This window comes from Scyliorhinus torazame, chromosome 5, assembly GCF_047496885.1.
Source record: "Scyliorhinus torazame isolate Kashiwa2021f chromosome 5, sScyTor2.1, whole genome shotgun sequence".
NCBI classification, from domain to species: Eukaryota; Metazoa; Chordata; class Chondrichthyes; order Carcharhiniformes; family Scyliorhinidae; genus Scyliorhinus; species Scyliorhinus torazame.
In genome coordinates this window covers 21,752,863-21,759,258 of record NC_092711.1, presented here as the reverse complement: position 1 = coordinate 21,759,258, position 6,396 = coordinate 21,752,863, and positions in this window count along the sequence as shown.

Here is a 6,396-nt window from a genome sequence, read left to right as displayed (position 1 = left end):
CAACATGCCCATCTCTGTGTGGCCAGGGTGTGCTCTGTATAACCCCTGCAGCTCCTGGTCAACATTCCCATCTCTGTGTGGCCAGGGTGTGCTCTGTATAACCCCTGCTCCTGGTCAACATTCCAATCTCTATGTGGCCAGGATGTGCACTGTATAACCCCTGCAGCTCCTGGTCAACATTCCCATCTCTGTGTGGCCAGGGGGAGCTCTGTATAACCCCAGCAGCTCCTGGTCAACATTCCCATCTCTGTGTGACCAGGGTGTGCTCTGTATAAACCCTGCAGCTCCTGGACAACATTCCCATCTGTGTGTGGCCATGGTGTGTTCTGTGTAACCCCTGCAGCTCCTGGTCAAAATTCCCATCTCTGTGTGGCCAGGGTGTGCTCTGTATAAACCCTGCAGCTCCTGGTCAACATTCCCATCTCTGTGTGGCCAGGGTGTTCTCTGTGTAACCCCTGCAGCTCCTGGTCAAAATTCCCATCTCTGTGTGGCCAGGGTGTTCTCTGTATAACCTCTGAGCTCCTGGTCAACATGCCCATCTCTGTGTGGGCAGGGTGTGCTCTGTATAACCCCTGCAGCTCCTGGTCAACATTCCCATCTCTGTGTGGCCAGGGTGTGCTCTGTATAACCCCTGCAGCTCCTGGTCAACATTCCCATCTCTGTGTGGTCAGAATGTGCTCTGTATAACACCTGCAGCTCCTGGTCAACATTCCCATCAATGTGTGGCCAGGGTGGGCTCTGTATAACCCCTGCAGCTCCTGGTCAACATTACCATCTCTGTGTGGCCAGGGTGTGCTCTGTATAACCCCTGCTCCTGGTCAACATTCCAATCTCTATGTGGCCAGGATGTGCACTGTATCACCCCTGCAGCTCCTGGTCAACATTCCCATCTCTGTGTGGCCAGGGGGAGCTCTGTATAACCCCAGCAGCTCCTGGTCAACATTCCCATCTCTGTGTGACCAGGGTGTGCTCTGTATAAACCCTGCAGCTCCTGGACAACATTCCCGTCTGTGTGTGGCCAGGGTGTGTTCTGTGTAACCCCTGCAGCTCCTGGTCAAAATTCCCATCTCTGTGTGGCCAGGGTGTGCTCTGTAAAACTTCTGCAGCTCCTGGTCAACATGCCCATCTCTGTGTGGCCAGGGTGTGCTCTGTATAACCCCTGCAGCTCCTGGTCAACAATTCCATCTCTGTATGGCTTGGGTGTGCTCCGTATAACCCCTGCAGCTCCTGGTCAACATTCCCATCTCTGTGTGGCCAGGGTGTGCTCTGTCTCACCCCTGCAGCTCCTGGTCAACATTCCCATCTCTGTGTGGCCAGGGTGTGCTCTGTATAACCCCTGCAGCTCCTGCTCAACATTCCCATCACTGTGTGGCCAGGGTGTGCTCTGTCTCACCCCTGCAGCTCCTGGTCAACATTCCCATCTCTGTGTGGCCAGGGTGTGCTCTGTATAACCCCTGCAGCTCCTGGACAACATTCCCTTCTCTGTGTGTGGCCAGGGTGTGCTCTGTATAACTCCTGCAGCTCCTGGTCAACATCCCCATCTCTGTGTGGCCAAGGTGTGCTCTGTATAACCGCTGCAGCTCCTGGTCAACATGCCCATCTCTGTGTGGCCAGGGTGTGCTCTGTATAACACCTGCAGCTCCTGGTCAACATTCCCATCTCTGTGTGGCCAGGGTGTGCTCTGTATAACCCCTGCAGCTCCTGGTCAACATTCCCATCTCTGTATGGCCAGGGTGTGCTCTGTCTAACTCCTGCAGCTCCTGGTCAACAATCCCTCTGTGTGTGGCCAGAGTGTGCTCTGTTTAACCCCTGCAGCTCCTGGTCAACATTCCCATCTCTGTGTGGCCAGGGTGTGCTCTGTATAACCCCTGCAGCTCCTGGTCAACATGCCCATCTCTGTGTGACCAGGGCGTGTTCTATATAACCCCTGCAGCTCCTGGTGAACATTCCCATCTGCGTTTGGTCAGGATGTGCACTGTATAACCCCTGCTCCTGGTCAACATTCCCATCTCTGTGTGGCCAGGGTGTGGTTGTATAACCCCTGCAGCTCCTGATCAACATTCCCATCACTGTGTGGCCAGTGTGTCGTTGTATAACCCCTGCAGCTCGTGGTCAAAATTCCCATCTCTGTGTAGCCAGGATGTGCTCTGTATAACCCCTGCAGCTCCTGGTCACAATTCCCATCTCTGTGTGGCCAGGGTGTGCTCTGTAATACCCCTGCAGCTCCTGGTCAACATTTCCATCTCTGTATGGCTTGGCTGTGCTCCGTATAACCCCTGCAGCTCCTGGTCAACATTCCCATCTCTGTACGGCCAGGGTGTGCTCTGTATAACCCCTTCAGCTCCTGGTCAACATTCCCATCTATGTGTGGCCAGGGTGTGCTCTGTCTCAACCCTGCAGCTCCTGGTCAACATTCCCATCACTGTGTGGCCAGGGTGTGCTCTGTCTCAGCCCTGCAGCTCCTGGTCAAAATTCCCATCTCTGTGTAGCCAGGGTGTGCTCTGTATAACCCCTGCAGCTCCTGGTCAACATTCCCATCTCTGTATGGCCAGGGTGTGCTCGGTATAACCCCTGCAGCTCCTGGTCAACATTCCCATCTCTGTATGGCCAGGGTGTGCGCTGTATAACCCCTGCAGCTCCTGGTCAACATTCCCATCTATGTGTGGCCAGGGTGTGCTCTGTCTCACCCCTGCAGTTCCTGTTCAACATTCCCATCTCTGTGTGGCCAGGGTGTGCTCTGTATAACCCCTGCAGCTCCTGGACAACATTCCCTTCTCTGTGTGTGGCCAGGGTGTGCTCTGTATAACCCCTGCAGCTCCTGGTCAACATTCCCATCTCTGTATGGCCAGGGTGTGCTCGGTATAACCCCTGCAGCTCCTGGTCAACATTCCCATCTCTGTATGGCCAGGGTGTGCTCTGTATCACCCCTGCAGCTCCTGGTCAACATTCCCATCACTGTATGGCCAGGGTGTGCTCTGTCTCACCCCTGCAGTTCCTGGTCAACATTCCCATCTCTGTGTGGCCAGGGTGTGCTCTGTATAACCCCTGCAGCTCCTGGACAACATTCCCTTCTCTGTGTGTGGCCAGGGTGTGCTCTGTATAACTCCTGCAGACCCTGGTCTACATTCCCATCTCTGTGTGGCCAGGGTGTGCTCTGAATAACCCCTGCAGCTTCTGGTCAACATGCCCATCTCTGTGTGGACAGGGTGTGCTCTGTATACCCCTGCAGCTCCTGGTCAACATTCCCATCTCTGTGTGGCCAGCGTGTGCTCTATATAACCCCTGCAGCTCCTGGGCAACATTCCCATCTCTGTGTGGCCAGCGTGTGCTCTATATAACCCCTGCAGCTCCTGGGCAACATTCCCATCTCTGTGTGGCCAGGGGGTGCTCTGTATAACCCCTGCAGCTCCTGGGCAACATTCCCATCTCTGTGTGGCCAGGGTGTGCTCTGTATAACCCCAGCAGCTGCTGGTCAACATTCCCATCTCTGTGTGGCCAGGGTGTGCTCTGTATAACCCCTGCAGCTCCAGGTCAACCTTCCCATCTCTGTGTGGCCAGGGTGTGCACTGTATAACCCCAGCAGCTCCTGGTCAACATTCCCATCTCTGTGTGGCCAGGATGTGCTCTGTATAACCCCTGCAGCTCCTGTTCAACACGCCCATCTCTGTGTGGCCAGGATGTGCTCTGTATAACCCCTGCAGCTCCTGATCAACATTCCCATCTCTGTGTGGCCAGAGTGTGCTCTGTATAACCCCATCAGCTCCTGATCAACATTCCCATCTCTGTGTGGCCAGGGTGTGCTCTGTATAACCCCTGCAGCTCCAGGTCAACCTTCCCATCTCTGTGTAGCCAGGGTGTGCTCTGTATATCCTCTGCAACTACTGGTCAACATTCCCATCTCTGTGTGGCCAGGGTGTGCTCTGTATAACCCCTGCAGCTCCTGGTCAACATTCCCATCTACGTATGGCCAGGGTGTGCTCTGTCTAACTCCTGCAGCTCCTGGTCAACAATCCCTCTGTGTGTGGCCAGAGTGTGCTCTGTGTAACCCCTGCAGCTCCTGGTCAACATTCCCATCTCTGTGTGGCCAGGGTGTGCTCTGCATAACCCCTGCAGCTCATGGTCAACATTCCCATCTCTGTGTGGCCAGGGTGTGCTCTGTCTATCTCCAGCTCCTGGTCAACATTCCCATCTCTGTATGGGCAGGGTGTGCTCTGTATAAACCCTGCAGCTCCTGGTCAACATTCCCATCTCTGTGTGGCCAGGCTGTTTTCTGTATAACCTCTGCAGCTCCTGGTCAACATTCCCATCTCTGTGTGGCCAGGGTGTTTTCTGTATAACCTCTGCAGCTCCAGGTCAACATGCCCATCTCTGTGTGGCCAGGGTGTGCTCTGTATAACACCTGCAGCTCCTGGTCAACATTCCCATCTCTGTGTGGCCAGGATGTGCACTGTTTCACCCCTGCAGCTCCTGGTCAACATTCCCATCTGTGTGTGGCCAGGGTTTGATCTGTATAACCCCAGCAGCTCCTGGTCAACATTCCCATCTCTGTGTGACCAGGGTGTGCTCTGTATAACCCCTGCAGCTCCTGGACAACATTCCCATCTGTGTGTGGCCAGGGTGTGTTCTGTGTAACCCCTGCAGCTCCTGGTCAAAATTCCCATCTCTGTGTGGCCAGGGTGTGCTCTGTATAACCCCAGCAGTTCCTGGTCAACATGTCCATCTCTGTGTGGCCAGGGTGTGCTCAGTATAACCACTGCAGCTCCTGGTCAACATTTCCATCTCTGTATGGCTTGGGTGTGCTCCGTATAACCCCTGCAGCTCCTGGTCAACATTCCCATCTCTGTGTGGCCAGGATGTGCTCTGTATAACCCCTGCAGCTCCTGGTCAACATTCCCATCAATGTGTGGCCAGGGAGTGCTCTGTATAACCGCTGCAGCTCCTGGTCATCATTCCCATCACTGTGTGGCCAGGATGTGCTCTGTATAACCCCTGCAGCTCCTGGTCAACATTCCCATCAATGTGTGGCCAGGGTGTGCTCTGTATAACCGCTGCAGGTCCTGGTCAACATTCCCATCTCTGTGTGGCCAGGGTGTGCTCTGTATAACTCCTGCAGCTCCTGGTCAACATTCCCATCTCTGTGTGGTCAGAATGTGCTCTGTATAACCCCTGCAGCTCCTGGTCAACATTCCCATTGCTGTGTGGCCAGGGTGTGCTCTGTCTCCTTCTGCAGCTCCTGGTCAACATTCCCAGCTGTGTGTGGTCAGGATGTGCTTTGTATAACCCCTGCAGCTCCTGGTCAACATTCCCATCTCTGTGTGGCCAGGGTGTACTCTGTCTAACCCCTGCAGCTCCAGGTCAACATTCCCATCTCTGTGTGGCCAGGGTGCGCTCTGCATAACCCCTGCAGCTCCTGGTCAACATTCCCATCTCTGTGTGCCCAGGGTGTGCTCTGTACATCTCCTGCAGCTCCTGGTCAACATTCCCATCTCTGTGTGGCCAGGTTGTGCTCTGTCTATCTCCAGCTCCTGGTCAACATTCCCATCTCTGTGTGGCCAGGGTGTGCTCTGTGTAACCCCAGCTCCTGGACAAATTCCCATCACTGTGTGGCCAGGGTATGCTCTGTATAACCCCTGCAGCTCCTGGTCAATATTCCCATCTCTCTGTGGCCATGGTGTGCTCTGTATAACCCCTGCAGCTCCTGGACAACATTCCCATCTCTGTGTGGCCAGGGTGTGCTCTGTTTCACCCCTGCAGCTACTGGTCAACATTCCCATCTCTTTATGTGGCCAGGGTGTGTACTGTATAACCCCTGCAGCTTCTGGTCAACATTCCCTGCTCTGTGTGGCCAGGGTGTGCTCTGTATAACCCCTGCAGCTCCTGTTCAACACTCCCATCTCTGTGTGGCCAGGATGTGCTCTGTATAACCCCTGCAGCTCCTGATCATCATTCCCATCTCTGTGTGGCCAGGGTGTGCTCTGTATAACCCCAGCAGCTCCTGGTCAACATTCCCATCTCTGTGTAGCCAGGGTGTGCTCTGTATAACCCCTGCAACTACTGGTCAACATTCCCATCTCTGTGTGGCCAGGGTGTGCTCTGTATAACCCCTGCAGCTCCTGGTCAACATTCCCATCTCTGTATGGCCAGGGTGTGCTGTGTCTAACTACTGCAGCTCCTGGTCAACAATCCCTCTGTGTGTGGCCAGAGTGTGCTCTGTGTAACCCCTGCAGCTCCTGGTCAACATTCCCATCTCTGTGTGGCCAGGGTGTGCTCTGAATAACCCCTGCAGCTCCTGCTCAACATTCCCATCTCTGTGTGGCCAGGGTGTGCTCTGTCTATCTCCAACTCCTGGTCAACATTCCCATCTCTGTGTGGCCAAGGTGTGCTCTGTATAACCCC